This window comes from Canis lupus, chromosome 1 (assembly GCF_003254725.2).
Source record: "Canis lupus dingo isolate Sandy chromosome 1, ASM325472v2, whole genome shotgun sequence".
Lineage (NCBI taxonomy): Eukaryota > Metazoa > Chordata > Mammalia > Carnivora > Canidae > Canis > Canis lupus.
In genome coordinates this window covers 108462497-108476110 of record NC_064243.1, presented here as the reverse complement: position 1 = coordinate 108476110, position 13614 = coordinate 108462497, and the positions used below count along the sequence as shown (strand labels likewise).

Here is a 13614-nt window from a genome sequence, read left to right as displayed (position 1 = left end):
AATAAATAATATCTTAAAAAAAAATCTAAAGCTGTATATTGCCATTCTTGGAAGGGTCCCATACCTCCAGGGAGTTGTGGATGACCACCACTGTCTTGTTTGGGGCAACCCGTGTGTTCACTTCTGAAATTGATAAAAGTTTACTTTTTATATAATAATCGATGACGGTCAGCACTGATGTGGCACTTCCCATCAGGTGCAGTTCTCCAGGAGAGCTTCTTTGGTCCCAATGACCTTATGAAGTGAGATCTATTATAGAGATGAGGAAATGGAGGCACAGACAGGTGAAGAGATTTGCTCAAGGTCACACGGCAAGGACGCGGCAAAGGCAGGATGTGCACCAGGGCTCACCGGTTTGAGTCAGGGCCCTTAACCTCGCTGATCTCTTAACACGACCAGTACCGCCAAACTACTAGGATAAGTACTAAGGCTTAAAACACACGTCTGAATCACTAATTCATTCAACACACATTTATTAAGGAGCTTCCTATGCGTGGAGCCTTTATAGGGCACTGGGCAGCCAGAAGGTAATGAAAGACCAGAATGGAGGTCCCCCTGGCCCGTGCACCCTGTAAGGGCAGGCCGGTCCGGGCCATCGGGGTCCCCAGCGCCGCACAGGACACGCCGCAGGCGCCCACCATGCCTTCCCTGAAGGAACGCGGGAATCCAAGTGTCCCGCCCGCAAGGCGTTCACGGGCTGGTGGGGGCGGAAACGGACCCGGCACCACCGAGACGTCCTGGGGCTTCTGGGAATCCCATCAGCGCGGGCCTTGAGGCTTCGAGGAGGCTCTCAGGTCGGAGCCCGCGTTCCCGGAGCCCTTCCCGGGGCCGTCGCAGGTCGGCAAGGACCGCCTGGGGGTGAGTGATCAAGCCACGCCCGGGGTCCCGGCCGGTCACCCCCAAACCCCCCCTCCCCGCCGCCTTCCACCCTTTTCGCTCCCACTCTCGGGCTCCTTCGGGGTTCCACCTGCGAGGCGCCCCCTTCGTTATCCTCTCCTCCCGCTACCTTTTCGAACCTTTGGCGCCCGCCCTGGGCGCTTCCTCCCGCCCGGCGACTGGTCCCCCGCGTCGGGCGCGCGCGTCCAGGGCGCACGACGCCCCTTCCCCCGCGGCCAGGGCGTCCGGGGTCTGGGAGCGCGGATCCCTTTCGCCTCCCGCCCCCCCCGAACCCGGAGCACCGTCCGAGGCAGACGGCCGACTCCACCGGAGCCCAGGAAGGCGCGACCCCGAACCCCCGGGACTGGGGCTGGGGAGGGGGCGGCGCTGGCGCGGAAGGCGCCCTCCCGGGGCGTGCGCGGCCTCCCATTCGCTCGCGGGCCCGCCGCTCGGCGTCCGGAGCCGGGGCTGGTGCGCGGAGCGCGGGGCGGGGCCTCCCCCTAGCCCGTCCCCCGGCGAGGGCGGAGGGAAGAGGAGGAGGAGGAGGAGGAGGAGGAAGGGGGGGCGGACACAAAACCTGCAAGGTTTTTTTTTTTTTTTTTTTCCTTTTGCATTTAATTAATTTTTTTTTTCCCCCAAACCCGAGGGGTCCTCCCCGGAGCGCGCGCGGGTCCGGGGCGCCCGGGCCGCGGCGCGGGGCGGCGGCAGGGGCCTGGCGGAGGCTGCCGGGCGGCCGCCATGCGATCAGGCAGTGCGCTGACCGGCCCGGCCGGTCGGCCCCTTCTGGGTCCTCCCTTTGCAGCCCGTGCGGGGCCGTCTCGGAGACCCCGCGCCGACGGCTGCTCAAACATCAGGGTGAGTTTCTCACAATGTAGCAATTTCTCTTTAAATCTCTTAACTCTCTCTACCTGCGAGTCGGGGCTGTGACAGGGCGCAAAAGCGAGGGGGGAGTGGGGGTTGGCGGCGAGGGTGTGTGTGGGGGGAGCCGGAGCCGGGGCCGAACCCACCCCCCCGACACTCACACACTCAGCCCCCCAACCGGGGCGCAGCGCCCGCTGCCTCTTTTTTTGCTCGGCGCCCACCACCCCCGGCAGCCCCCCCCAACCCCCCGCGTCTCTCCCACCATCACCGCCGCCCCGATCCTGCGGGGACCCCCCCCTCCGGCTCCCCTGCCCAAACCCGGCGCCCGGTGCCTCCTCGGCCCTCCCGCCGGCTGCCGGGGATACAATGGAGCGGCGGAAAAACGAGACCTAACGTTCCACGGGGGGAGGGGCGGGGAGACCCCCTCCCCCGGCCCGGGGGGCCCCCTTCCCCTCCCCCTGCTCCCCGCCTTTCGGAGAACGAGAGGGCAACGGGGCAGCGGATGGTACTCTCCCGGCCGGAGGTGGCGAGCCTTCATCTCCCCAGCGCCCCCTCCCCAAACCCCTGCCGGGGGTGCCGGGGAGAAACGGGGCCTCCGGCAGGCTGGGGAGGGATGGATGCGGAAGGAGGCCACTGGGTCTCCCCCTCCCCACCTCCCCTAAACAATGAAAGGAGTTGACTTGGTCCCCCACCCGCAGCGACGAAGGGAGTGGACCCCCCTCCCCCGCGGGCTGGCTGGCCCCGGAGGGGGCCGTTACGGGGAGGGGGAGGGGTGGGAGGGGAGCCTTACCCCTGTCACCTCCCGAGATTTGGGGCGGCCCCCCATCTCCACCCCCTCGGCCTGGGGACGGGAGGCACCAGGCCCAGCCCGGGCACCGCGCTCGGGTGGTGACCTTTAGACAAAGGCAACCCTTCCCCGGGGTGAGCCCGGCCGAGCCGGGCCCCGCGGCCTCCCCGGGCCCCCGCGGAGGGCGGCCTGGCCCGCGGGCACCCGGAGGGAGGGATGGAGGAGGAGGGAGGAGGGATGCAGCCATCTGGTTTTCCCATCCCTGGCTGCCCCTCGGCTGCTTCCCCGGCTCCTGTCACGGGCGGCCGCCGGGAGACAAGGGACCCGGGGCTGCCCAGGCCTGGGTGCGCGGCCGGCGGAGAACCGGGCGGGGAAGCCGCGCCAGGGCTCCTGCTCGGGCGGCTCCGGGCTCGGGGCTCGGGGCTCGGGGGCCGCGGTGATTGGAGGGTGCCCGAGGCTCCTTCCTCTCCGCGCCCCTTTGTTTTGCTTTGTGGTTCTGAGCAGCTGAACTTCCTGGGAGGTGGGGTCAGAGGCCGCTGTGTCAGCTCGCCCCGGGAGGCGGGGGTGACAGGTCCCAGCCCTCTGGTGTTCCCTGGCTGTGGGCTGCAGTCGTGGCCAGCCTCGTGTCCGGACAATCAGCCCCTTTTGTCACACGGCCCTCCAGTGGAATAATAACCATCTGGGGATGTACCCAGCGACACCTCCTTTCTGCCTGGCGTGCTCTCTGTGCTTTTGCCTCCCGTGTGGGGGTCAGGGGCCCAGTGGGCTCTGACCTGTGCAGTGGTGGGATGGCAGGGGAGTTGGACGGTTCAGGAAGCATCCTCTTCCCTTGTGCTGATGCCTGGTGCGACTTCTGGGGCCTGTTTACCCACCCCACCCTCCCTCAGGGCTCTCCCACTCCTAGCAGCCAGGAATAACATCTCTCTGCCCCGGGAGCATTATGGATTGGCTTCTGCTACACACTGGTCACCACCCCAGTAGGGAGTAGGGACCCTTCTTAATCCCATTTTGCAGACAGGCTCATGGAGGCTCAGAGAGGTTAAGCCACTTGCCCAGGGTCACACAGCGCCTACTTGCAGCCATTTCCGGTTTCTCCAACTCAGCTCAAAACTGTTAAAAGTTCTTCTGCACCCTTCTTTGACACTTTGGCCTGTTAATTTCAGTTGACTTGGGTCTCAAATATAATAGTACCCGGAAGGAGCTATTGTTGTGTCCCCCATTGTCCATTGTCGTCCGTCATCGTCCCCCACCCTACCCCCCTATGCTGGTTTTGGGAAGAGGTGGACACCTGGAAACAGCTGAGAGCAGAATCATTTCACCCATGGCTGGAGTGAAGAGCATTTGCCAGGAAGAACTGTGACTTGGAGGTGTGTGGGTTGGGAAGGGGTGCTGCAGGCCTGGCCGGCTGGGGGCCTGGGGGCCCCCAGGGAGCTGGCCCCACCATCCTCCTTGTCCCCCTCCATCTGAGCTGGGACTTGGCCCGACTTTTGGCTACTTAGCCCTGCCGGGAGGGAAGCCGGGCTGTTGGGGACCTTCGTGGTCACTCCACCCTGCCACCCTCCCGGGCACCCCGATGCGGCTGGCATAGAACCTTCTTGTCCATTCTCCCCTTGGCTGGCGTCAGACTCCCTACCCCACTCCGTAGCCTGAGGCAGGTCACTTAAGTCCCTAAGTCCTCAGTTTCTTCATCTGCAGGTGGCGATAATTATAGTTCCCTTAACTGACCTTGAGATGGGTGAAAGTATTATCCAAACGTGTTATTTTTGTCATTCGGCAGCAGCCGGGCTACGGCATGCCTGTAGGGGGTGGGGAGGAATGTTGGGTGCTGGGCATTTAAGGGCGAGCAGCAAAAGGCTTGGAGGCAGTCCCTGGGGCAGGTGGGTGAGGGCCAACTATCAATTAGTGGGAGATCATTGAGGCTCCCCTGACCCCGCCAGCCCTCTGAACTTGGCCCCTTCCCCTTCAGCACAGATTGGTGTTGAATAAACATGAGGGGGGGGGGGTGCAGCGCGGGGTCACTTGGGTGATCTTGCCATTTTACAGATGAGAAAACTGAGCCTGGGGAAAGCCTATTCCGCGGCTGGGAGGGGATTCCAACCCAGACTGCAGAGGGTGCGAGAAAGTGGGAGAGGGCTTCCCTTCTTGGCAAGCAGGGCTCGGAGGATGACGTTTTGAGTGAGCCTGTGTCCCTTATCTACTGTCCTGTCCTCGAGGTGCAAATATCTTCCTTCCTGAGATGATAGAGGCATAAGTCATAATAATTCCTTCGGGCCAGGATGGGAGAGGGGCTGTGGAGAGCATAACAGGTCTCTCAAGCCTGAGTGTTTCCTGAAAATAGGAACTGATTTTTTTTTTTTTTTTTTTTTTTGAGTGGAGAAGCATGAGTAAGGCCCAAGAGGGCCAGGCCTGTGCCCCACCCCCCGTCCCTGCTGACTTCCTTCCCAGAGGCCTCTGGGGCCTTCCCTAGCCTGCCCTGGGGATCGTGGGGTCTTCCCTTCCCACCCCCTATGAGCTATAGAAGGGGTGGGCGCCAAGCACTGAGGCCTGGTAGGAGGATCCTGGTGTGGGGGCCTGCGGGGGTGGTGCCCCAGGCCTGGCCACCGCCAGTGGAGTTCCCGCGCCCGCACTCCCAGCTCTCCCCTGTGGCTGTCTTGACTCCTGGTCTCAAGAATGCAGAGGGCTGCTGGGGGTGGGGGTTGGGGGGGAGTTAATTGGAAACAGGAAAACATGGCATTCCTTTCCAGCGGGCCTGGGCTTGGAAAGCAGTGAGGGGCTGCCTTTTGCCCTGGCCTGCCCAGCTGGGGAGAAGCGTCGCGGGGCATCGGGGGGCATCGTTATCTTGCTCTGGTCTCTTTTGGGTCTTCCCCCTGCCAGGCACCGTCTGGATGGAAACAAGTTCCCTGAACTACAGCAGTGATGTATGTAAACTGCTCCCCCACCCCTGCCCCCATCAGAATGAGTTGCTCTCTGCTGATCTCCCCCACACCCCCCCATCATATCTGAGTTTTGTCCCCCTCCTGCTTTGAATGTGAACTTGGCTCCCCGGCGTAGGAACACTTCACACCAGAGAGACACATGGGAAATGTTCGGTTGCATGGTCCCCAAGGATTTCCTCCTCATTCCTTCCAGTCCTCCCCTGCCTGGAGTCCCACCATTTGAGTCTTGTCCCCATCGACTGAAGCCTTTGTGTCTCGGTTGACATGCAAGATCCCTCAACGGGGAGAGAGTTTTCTAAGACATTTCGAGTTTGGTGACAATGAGTTTTGTGTTAGAGTTTGTGTATTCGTGGTGGTGTGGGATCTGTTGGCAGGAGAGGCGGGAGAGAGCGCTTTTGTTCCCTTGTTGCCAGTGAAACTTCCTGAGGGCCTACTGTGTGCCCGGGACCCGGTCCAGGAGGAGGCTGGAGGCGAGTGTTGGCTCCGGGGCTGGGCTAGCTGCTGTGGGATTTGAGAGGTTCTGTCTGGGTGGTCTGTGAAGGCTCCAAGGAGGAAGCAACTTCTTCCTGTCTTTTTTTTTTTTTTTGGTCTTTTTTTTTTTTTTTTCCTCCTAAGTGGTACAGGCACATGTGACATATTCAGAGCCCTCGTGTCTTATGGGGAATTGGGTGTGCCTGCGGGATATGCTCCTGGACGTGGGATTCCTGGATGCAGAGTCTGCGATTTGTCGTGTAATTGCTCTTCCGAGGTACCTTTGCAGCTGCACTTGGAAAAAGTCATTCCTCTCCTGCTCTGGTGTCTTGGCCTCTTGTGACCTCCTGGCGTCTCCCTTTCTGCCTGTGGCTGGCATTGCGTGCTTGCCACTTGGTACAGAGGTCAAGGGCACGAGCTCTGGAAGCCATCTGTCTGTGGGTTGGAATCCTGGCTCCACCTCTTGCTGGTCAGACAGCTGCAGGCAAAGGGCTTGCTGGTTCTGGGCCTCCGTTTTCCCCTCTCCTAAATGGGTTCATCTCAGTACCAACTTTTGGAAGGTCATGAGGATCACATAACACCCATACAGTGCGTGGGTAGCCCTGTCAGTCATTGGCGCTGTTAGCAGTCCTTCTTTGGCTTGGTTCTTTCTCCTGGGGCCAGGACCCGCCAGATTCTTGGCTGTGAACCCTAATTGGCAAGGGTGGGAGGGATTGCTTGCTTTTCCGCTTCATTATAGCATGAGCCAGGCCAGATGATCCTGCTTCCAGGGCTCAGTTTTCTTATCTGGGAAATGGGCCTACAGTGCCTTGCTCGTAGGGTCGGCTGTGAGGATGAATGGGGCAGTGCTCTCCCTTGCTGGGCATCCAGTAGGCTCTTGGGAACTGGTAACTGATGTCGTCATATTCACTGTGATCACTGTCCTGCCATGAGACCCATGCTGACTTCTGCACTCTGAAAGGTCTTCCTTGTCTTCTCCAAAGGCACATGGGAAGCAGTTGGCATAGGAAGCCGCAGGGCAGCAGAGGGCACATAGCAGGCTGCTGTGGCGTGAGGCGTGGTGGTGTGGCCCTGGGAACCGACAGGGCTTCCCTGCTCTGTTCCTCAGTTTCCCCAACTGACAGAACACAAATGTGTTCTGGTGGAGACCCACCTCCGGCATCTCACAGATGTTCAGTGCTGAACACGATGCCTGGCAGGCACATGGCAAGTGCTCCAGAAATGTTAGCAGTGGGGCGCCTGGCTGGCTCAGCTGGTCTGTGTGTGACTCTGGATCTCTGGGTCGTGAGTTCGAGTTCCACACTGGGCATGGAGCCTATGTTAAAAAAATGTGATGGTGATGGTGATTAAGGGAAGTAGCAAAGCCTCCCTGGGATCAGATAACCCAAGTCTGTCTGTACTGCCGTGCCCTAAAACCGTGGGCAGTCAATACTGGCATTTTAAAGGTTTGTTTGTTTGTTTATTTATTTATTTAAGAGCAAGTGTGTGGGAGCGAGCATGAGGCAAGGAGGAAGGGGCAGAAGGGAGAGAGACTCTCAAGGAGAAGGGGGCGCCTGGGTGACCCCGTTGGTCAAGCGCCCACCTTTGGCTCAGGTCCTGATCTCAGGGTCCTGGGATTGAGAGCCCTGGATTGGGCTCTCTGCTCAGTAGGGAGCCTGCTTCTCCCTCTCCCTCTGCCGCTCCCCTTACTTGTGCTCATGCTCTCTCTCTCTCTCTGTGAAATAAGGAAATAAAATCTTTAAAAAAGGGCAGCCTGGGTGGCTCAGCGGTTTAGCACCGCCTTTGGCCAAGGGCGTGATCCTGGAGACCCGGGATCAAGTCCTATGTTGGGCTCCCTGCAGGGAGCCTGCTTCTCCCTCTGCCTGTGTCTCTGCCTTTCTCTTTCTGTGTCTCTCTTGAATAAATAAATAAAATCTTAAAAAAAAAAATCTTAAAAAAAATTCTCAAGCAGACTCCTCACTAACTGCAGACCCTGGTGCAGGCTCAATCCCATGACTCTGAGATCATGACCTGAGCTGAAAATAGAGTCGGACGCCCCACTGACTGAGCCACCTAGGCGCCCCGATTATGGAGATTTTAAAGCACCGACATCAAGAGTTGAGAGAATAGCATAGTCAACCCCAGTGTGCCCATCACCAGCTTCAGCAGATTTCTGCTGATCCTTTTTTGTCTTTACCCCGTCCCCTACTCTGCACTTTTTTATTTTTTTTTCTTTTTTTGGTTCTCTTCTGCTAGAGACTTTTAAGCAAATTCCAGACGTTATATCATTTCAATTATGTTATTACTGGTGTTGTTATTACTGGGGTCCAGAATCTGTTTCACTACCTCCAGGGTCTGTCCTGTCCTGTGAGGGAGGAAACATGAAGCTATTTCATAGGTTGGGGAAACCGAGGTGACGGTTGTCTTTCCTCTGTGTTCCCTTCTTTGGGATGTTGGTGACGTCCCTGTCTGGGCCATCCCAGGCCTTGGGACCTGGGGGTGGTTTCCCATTACACAGATTTGAGATTTGCCCCTGGATATGTACAGCGTGGGCCTAGGTTCTGCTGTTCTGTGCAGAAGCTGTCCCTGGAAAAGGCGAGTCAGAGAAGTTGGGCCAGTGGCAGGGTGATGGACAGGATGAACTGGTGGTGAGGGTCACCGGGTCGCCTGCCCTTCTAACCTTGTGACTTGGGGCAAGTTACTTCCCTTCTCTAAACCCGGGCTGGAGAACCAGGCACGCAGGAATGATAAGAAACTTTGCTTCTGAGAGCCTTTGCATCAGTTCTGTGAGTCCTGTGTGGAAAAGTGTTTTACGATGGCCTGGCTCAGAGTAAGCGCTGGGCAGCAGGTGGCAGTCATTGTTGTCGCTGTTGTTAATTATCCCTTGTGTGCTTGGACTGTGTGTGACCAGAGGCTCTTTCGAGGGCTCAGAGGGTCCGAGGGAAGTGTCTGTGGAGCCCCAGCCAGGCTCGGTGTCTCTGTCCCCTCCTCTGGACCACTCCATTCCTCTCTACTTCCCTTTTGAAGTGCTTGTATTCAGAGGGGCCGGAGGGGGCCTGCTGACTTTTAGGTGACACCCCTCCTTCCCAGCCTGTGTCCCCTGGGCCCCGGCCTGGTAGCCTTGGAAGCAGAGCACCAGGGGAATGTCTGTCTGTGGTCTGTGGCTGCCGGAACCTTGTTAATGACCCCTGGGACTCTGGAGGGAGCCGCGAGAGCTTTGCAACCTAGAGGTAGAGTGGCCTGTCCCCCCCAGGGCACCTGCAGGTTGTAGCTTCCTGGAAACCCCTTCCCAGAGGATGGGTGCTGCCTCTTGTCCACGTGCCGTGCTGGGCAGGTGGATCCCCACAGCTCCTGTCTCTTCCCATCCTTGAACACTGATCACCTCTCCCCCTGCCTCCCCCCCCCCACCCTGAGTGAAGGGGGTTCTTAGCTCTTTTCTCTCTCCTGCCAAGCTCTTGCTGTACTGGCCTTACTTCTCCCCAGAATGTGCCCAGTGGCCTCCTTTCTGTGTCCACAGAAAGTTCTGTGCATATATAGCTAGGGTTCCCCCGCTTACCCCCATCCTGTCATGGAAGGATAACTTACACATGAGAAAATGCAGAGTTGAAGCGTTTGCACCCTGGTGCATCCTGGTGGTGGCCTGTGTGACCCACGCCCCTGTCAAGATCCAGAAGGTTCACTTCACGGCCACGCAGTCCCCTTGTTCCCCTCCCTGGCCAGCACCTACTCGGGTGCTAGTCCTCCTTGCCAGTTGAGGTGGAGCCCCACGGCCTCTTCGCAAATGTCACAGGCTGTGGCGTGTGGTCCTTTGAGTTGAGCATCTCTGCTCAGCAGCAGTATTTTGAGATTCTATCAAGCTGTGGGCATTGGGAAGGCCTTCCTTTCTCTCAGTGAGCAGGACTCCATGGAGGGGGCGGTTACCTCCTTTCTCTCAGCAGAGAGAGACCCTCCTCCTCAGTGAAGCCTCAGCCTCTGAACACTGCTCCCCTGGCTAGCCTTCCCTGGGCCCCCAGCACCCTAGTCTAGGGGACACCCTCCCAGTGCACTGACTAACCCCCTGGGGCCCCATTTGGGATATAGTAGGTCTCCCGTGAGCTCTTCAGGCCTAGCTTTCTCACTAGGGTCTAATTGCAGCAGGAGAGAAATGTTGTGTCCCATGTTCTCAGCTCCCCAATGTTTGTTGATTGACTGTCCAGCTGAATGGTGGGCATGTCGCAGGGGTGGAGAAAGGGAAGTACTGAGCCCATGTTTGAAAACTCTATTCTGATTCTCGGTGACTCACCTGCTTCTAAATCACCAGAGGTGTTTGTGACAGATGCCCGTCCCAGGGCCCCAGCCCTGAGCACTCGGTTTGCTCAGGAAGCCCACCTCTCAGAGTCGTGGGCCCTCACCCAGGACAGGGAGCCAGTGGGTCTTCCAGCCGCACTGTGCCAGACTCTCCTTCCATGGACATTGTCTATCCTGCCTTTGCTGACTCTCCAGTGCCTAGTCCGCGATCCCCACACGCTCCATCAGGGGTCGGAGCCCTAGGGCCCATCCAGGACTGTGGCCAGCCCTTGGCCCTTTCCCAAGCACATGCCTCTTCCACACTCCTGTTGTTTTGTTTAGACCTTTCAGAAGCAGGGAGACGTTATCTCAATTTCTCATTGAGTCTGCTGTTAGGTGACCCCCCCCCCTTGTTGCTACTTGCCCATCAGATGTATTCCTTCTCCCACTATGGTGGTGCTCCAGCTAGGGCCATCATTGTGGTTTGCTTAAAATTCTCCCCAGAGTTAGACCCGCACCTCCCAAGACTGCCACCACCTCCCTGTCACGCAGGTAGCAAGAAGTGAAGTGACTTGTCCAAGATCCCGCAGTAGCTGCTGGCAGAGCAGAAGTTTCAATCCAGTTAAATGCCACCAACTAACTCAGACCCACACAGTGGGCCTCCTGTGTGCCTGGCCTCAGAGCTCTGCTCTCAGGGTCGGGGGAGGCAGGGAAACCAGAAACACACCCATCCTCCTTCCAAGGTGAGATCCGTATCTCAGGGGTGCCTGCGGAGCTGGTGGAGGTCAGGAGGAGGCATCAGGCCAGGCTTCCTGGAGGAGGGGGTTTCTGGGTGCAGGCTTTAGGCTCAAGGCCGTTCCTGGCAAAGAGTGCGGTGGCCGGTAGATGTCAGGATGCTTTGCGCAAAGGTCATCAGTGTGAGCAACTAGATAAATGCAGGTGCCCCCTCGTGAGGCGGATAGAAGCGTCTATAGTTTGGGGAGCACAGACCCCAGAGAGTAAAGCTCTAACATCCTGGTGGATGGTGGAGGGATGCAGAGGGGTGAGCCAGGTTGGGGTCACGAGTGAGAGCTGGTGACACTGAGTGATCAGTCCCAGGGATGGGGACAGTCCCTCAGGGAGAGGACAGGAGAGAGTTGAGAATCGAGAATCGGCCTGGGTGGGCCAGGTGTGGAGGTGGAACTTCGTGGCCAAACCAAACCAAGAGAGGAGGAGGGTCAGGATCAGGCACCGTCAGCGTCTCAGGGGCAAAGGGAGACAGCTTCGTGAAAGGTCTCGGCTGAAATGGGCTCGAGGGGGGCTTCCTGGGCCTGAGATCAGAGTAGGTAGGGGCAGGAGCCAGACTGGAACGTGGCGAGGAGGAGAAGGAGTCTGGCAGGAGCCAGACTGGAACCTGGCGTCATGGATGGATGGATGGAAGGAAGGAGGGAGGAAGATAGGAAGACAGGAAGACAAGCACACTTGGCACCCAGGACCTTTAACAAAAATAAAATCTTACTACACTCTTTGGCTCCCTGGTGCCCTCAGGTAAGACTGCCCCTCCCCTCTTCTGACAAAACCCCACCAGCCCTAGTGTGGGGGCCTGGATTTCTCCGACCTCACACCTTGCCTTCTCTGCACCCCAGGCTTGTTCCTATCTCCCTACCCCTGTTGTGCCCTCTACCTGCAGTGATCTTCTCCAACTTCTTCCCGTCTCCAACAGGCCTCTGCGTAAATACCCCCTCCTCCAGGAGGCATTCCTTGACGACCCTCTGCCACTTCCTTCACGTCACTGCCCTTGTTTCCGTGTTGGGACCCATCCCTAGGACCCGACTCAGAATAAGCCTGTGGTCAGGGTTTATGGAGCCAGGGAGGGCCAGGTGACCCCTTTATGTGGCTCATGAGATGAGCACGTCAGATTGGTTTTTTAGGAGCTGAGCAGGCTTAGAGTCTCAGGAGAGAAAAGGAAAGGAGTGAAGGAAGATTCTAGAAAAGCAGGAGTGGGTGGTACTGGGTGGGGCTCGGGAGTGAAGTTTTCTCATAGGTCAGGAGGTGAGGAGGAGCGGGGTGTGAAGGCCGATGAAAGATGAAAGATGTTATGCAGTTGGGAGGGAGTTTGAGGGGACTGCTTGGGGACCAGAAGAAAGGTGGCCTGGGGAGGAGTGTGGGGGCCGTGGTATTGCCAGCTGGTGGGGGAGGGTGAGCTGTCCTGCCTGCAGGAGTCACCTCTCACCTCTTGTTTCTTTTGGGCCGAGGTCTTAAGAGCATGTGGTTGCTGTTATTTTAGGGGAAGGAGCTTTAGGTCCTTTTGAGAACCTGCTCGGAGGCCACAGGCCTTTCCCCAGAGAACCACACACTGGGCTTCACATCCCAGCATTGGGCCAAGGGCTTCAGGGCGGGGGAGGGGGGTTGTGGATCTAGTTCTGACCTTCTCACAGGCTGTGACTGTGGCAACAGCAGTAGCAGCCAGCACTGTCCCAGGCACTGGCCTAGGCCCTTTATGAGTACTCACTCATTGCACAGAAGGACCTGAGGAGCATCCCCATTTTACAGATGAGAAAGCCAAGGCACAGAGTGGTTAAGTGACTTGCCCAGAGTCACACAGCTGCTAACTGCCAGAGTGGGGATTCCCCCCGGGTGGTCTGGCCCCAGCAGTCCAGGTCTTTGGCCGTGAACTTTGCTTCTTCCTGGTTACAGCCCCCCCTCCCTGACCACCCCCAGGAGCCAGCCCACAGTCCCGGAAGCTGCCCTACCCCCACCCCCCACCTCCACCTCCGCCTTACCCCATTTGCCCTGAGATCCTGCTTGGGCCTCCACTGAGCGCGGGAGGCCCTGAGCCCTGGGAGGCCGGGGCTCAGCGGGGCACCCTCCCTCTCCCCTCTTTCCCTTTTACCCTCTGTTATGTCTTCATTACCATAAGCGAGGAGGCTGCCCCAGCTTCCTCCAGACAGCGGATGTGTTTGTGAGCTGGCTTGCGAGCTGATGTGAGTCAGCCAGACCTGCGAGGGGGGCGGAGGGTCAGGACTCGGAGCCCCAGCTGGCCCGGAGCCCTCCCCATGGGACTGGGAGCCAGACCCCCCACCCCACCAGCTCTCTGAGACTCAATTTCCCTTGTCATTCAGGGAGAGGGGCCTGATGCCTTCCCGATGGAGGCTGGGTGACACACGCGCCAACAGAAGGGCTGCATTTAGGGCAGTCACTGGTAGGCATCGGAGGTGTTTCGAAACACAGAATATTCCAGGCGGGAGCCCACACCCGGTAGTGGAACACCCCCAGCCAGGCGGCTGTTGACATGGAGAGGGACACCTAAGGACAGTCCCTGCAGGGCGGCTGTGCCCCTGAGTGAGTCAGGGAAAAAGGAAAGGGAGGGTTTTCAGAGACCTTTGGAGGTGGGAATCATAGATATGGGGCCATAGATCTAAAATACCTGGCTGATGGGACCCTCCGTGGAGTCCAGTG

At 58.5% G+C, this 13614-nt stretch overlaps 1 protein-coding gene across 2 annotated transcripts in view; it reads left to right on the top strand.

Annotated features, from left to right (window-relative positions):
* Nucleotides 1-708: 708 nt before the first annotated feature.
* BICRA (BRD4 interacting chromatin remodeling complex associated protein) overlaps nucleotides 709-13614 on the top strand; it is an 83590-nt gene continuing 70684 nt past the window's right edge. The window contains exon 1 of one of the 2 annotated variants that reach the window (XM_049109035.1): nucleotides 709-858. The gene's annotated coding sequence lies outside the window, so the exon portion shown is untranslated. Of the gene's footprint in view, nucleotides 859-1449; nucleotides 1732-13614 lie in introns of those variants that run through there. The other variant, XM_049109034.1, reaches the window with a different exon arrangement.